The following is a 2,937-nucleotide window of genomic DNA, read 5'->3' on the forward strand; positions in this document are numbered from 1 at the left end:
TCCCGCCCACGCAAAACGCTGCGTTTTGGGCGAGAATGATGGTGCATCTTTTGCATTATGGCAGGTTGGGAATCCCAAGAATTCAAATTTAATCCAAAAAAAAAAAGAATTCAAAATTTAATAAACGAAAAAATGGTGTGCCTTTCTGAGAAGAGTTTACATATATTCAGACTTACAAAGGACATGTCCAGTTGGGAATACCAAGAATTCAAATTTAATAAATGAAATAATGGTGTGCCTTTCCAAGAAAAGATTACGTATATTAAGACATACAAAGCAAATCTATACACATATCTACTTATTTATTAAATGTGAGAATCACATTTTAAATTACAGTGCGGCTATTCATCATTTCCGATAAAACGTTGTTGGTTTCCAATAGAAGTCTACGAATAGTTGCTTCCACGCCTGTATTAATAGATGAATCCATCACTGCTTTACAGCCACCGCACTATTAAATTACAATATGCAGCTATAAAAGTAATCCATCACTGCTTTAGTGCAAGTTGTAGCAAAAAAATTGTTCTCTGCAAATTATAGAGAATGAAGAAACTCACTGGGAAAATACATATAGGATCAAAGAGGAGGCAAACTGAGGATGACAAAGGTAATTCTATTATCACTTTGTTTGTCATTGTAAATTTAAGCACATCTTAATATGCATCTGACTTGAAATATCATTTCAAATATGTTTTTGAAATTTGTTGAACTCTTAAGTAATTTGTGTTTTTGGATTCAATACATAGAAGAACAAGGGTAGTTATTATCCACACATACATACATGAAATAATAATCTGACAGAAAGCTTAATATATGAAAAATAAAGTTCATACAATAAACATAGATTCAAAAATTAAAGCTCTTTGAGAATAAGGATGAAGAACAAAAGACTGGATAGAAAATTTACATTTAAATGCAGGATAGCAAATATATGGTTAGGAACTAATTAAAATTAACTATCCTCCATGTGCCTCAAGAGTAATCTGTTTGAAGAAGATAGCTTTAACTATCTTACATTTACCTCAAGAGTAATCTGTTTTTCATCATGTTTATGCTTCAACAACACTTAGCAAGTATTCATTTTTAAAACATGCAAAACACTGTTTAGGGTTCTATAGATGTTAAAAATTAGGGAGAATACATATAGAATCAAATTAAGACAAGCTGAGAATGAGAAATGTAATTCTATGTTAACTTTGTTTGTCATTGTAAATTTAAGCACATCTTAATATGCATATGACTTGAAATGCCATTTTAAATACGTTTTTTTAATTTGTTGAACACTTATGTAATTTGTTCTTGGATTCAATACGTAGGAGAACAAGAAAAATAAAATTCATAGAGTAAACATAATTTTGCAAAATCTGACATAAAGCTTGATATTTAAAAAATCATATTCATACACTGAACTTCGAAAAAAGAGCTTCAAATTATAAAAATAAAGTTCATAGAGTAAACCAAAAGACCCGAGACACGCGATACTTATGTTTTTGGAAAAGTTGTTTTGCAATATATAATCATGCATGTTCAAATCTTACACTAAATATATCATTATTAAATATGACCTGAATTAGTAGAAGATTTATGATAAAAAAAACCCACAATTTGTAGAAACAAATAGTTACCGGAATTAATGGTCAGAGAATAAACCGGTCTCCTTCATCTGTTGGAGGGCATGAATAATCCAGTGACCCTAGCCCCTGCAAAATCAGTGTTAGAACAAACAAATTTAACAATCTAACCTGCCAAACATAGATCGGAGCTTAGACCAACAACGGTGATCCTAGGAAACAACTGATTAGTGAAAAACGGTTCAAAATTCGAGAGAAATCTTAAAATTTGAAAAATATAATTTATAAACATAGATTCAAAAATTGTAGTTTTTAGATAAACGGAAGACAAGAGGCTGGAGATCCGTGATACTTATGTTTTTGAAGTAATTTTTTGCAGTATATAACCATGCATGTTCAAATCTTACACTAAATTTGAAGAGAAAAAAACAAAACAAAATTTGTTGAAACAAACAGTTACCTCATTGATGGTCAGAGAGACAACCGGTTGCCTTCATCTGTGAAAGAGCTCTTCTCCGATGAATAATTCGGCGACACCATCCGCTGCAAAAATCAGTGTTACTGCAGCTTTCATGAATGAGATTTGGAGATTTAGTGAGATGTCGAAGAATGAAGGCTGAGAAGAACATTCTAGAGAGAGACAGAGCAACGTATAATTAAAATAAATTATAATATGTATATTGAAAGGGTTAAATAAATAAATATATATATTTATCATCAATTTTTCAGCGGCTAAATTGTATTGACCACTTAATAATACTTCTTTATGTTGTATGGTTGTAGTTATTGTTGATTATATATTCATACACATAACTAGAGTCTATGTTTATCTTCTTATTTATATTAATGTTAAAATCAGTATATTATATGTGTAGTCCTATTTTTTGCTGATATATTATTGACTTTCAGAAAATCAAAATTTATCAAGTTCTAAGATAAAAAAGACAGCATCAAGGGGTATTTTGGTCGATAGTGCATCAAAAATCATGTATTTAGTGTATTCCAATCATCACTATCCACACCCTTTAGTGTAATTTCTTCCGGTGAGGCATTAAACTGTATAATAATTTACTAAATTCTTATTAGTGTATACTACGTGCTAATATTGTGTGTGTTTTTTTTTTTTTTTATAGAACGCACATTAATAAATACAACAATAGGTGACACATGTAATGTGTCACCAAACCGTACATCATATTGGAGGAGGCATAATCAAGAGGAACAACGTACACCACTTGCTCAGATCAATAATAGTAAGTTCCGTTACCACACTTACAATTTAAGTTTGTTTGTTAACGTTTAAAATATTTCTTTATATTCAATGTCATGGTTTTATAATTTTTCAATATTAATATTCATTTTACAG

The 2,937-nt window shown here is 30.2% G+C and overlaps 1 long non-coding RNA gene across 1 annotated transcript; it reads right to left on the reverse strand.

Annotated features, from left to right (window-relative positions):
• Positions 1–326: 326 nt before the first annotated feature.
• LOC109174687 lies at positions 327–2,120 on the reverse strand. Its single transcript, XR_002053148.1, has 3 exons — positions 2,032–2,120; positions 1,626–1,700; positions 327–408 (listed from the first exon to the last, which is right to left on the reverse strand). It is a non-coding gene; the product is annotated as an uncharacterized LOC109174687 (long non-coding RNA).
• Positions 2,121–2,937: the final 817 nt, after the last annotated feature.

Source organism: Ipomoea nil, unplaced genomic scaffold (assembly GCF_001879475.1).
Source record: "Ipomoea nil cultivar Tokyo-kokei standard unplaced genomic scaffold, Asagao_1.1 scaffold0645, whole genome shotgun sequence".
NCBI lineage: Eukaryota > Viridiplantae > Streptophyta > Magnoliopsida > Solanales > Convolvulaceae > Ipomoea > Ipomoea nil.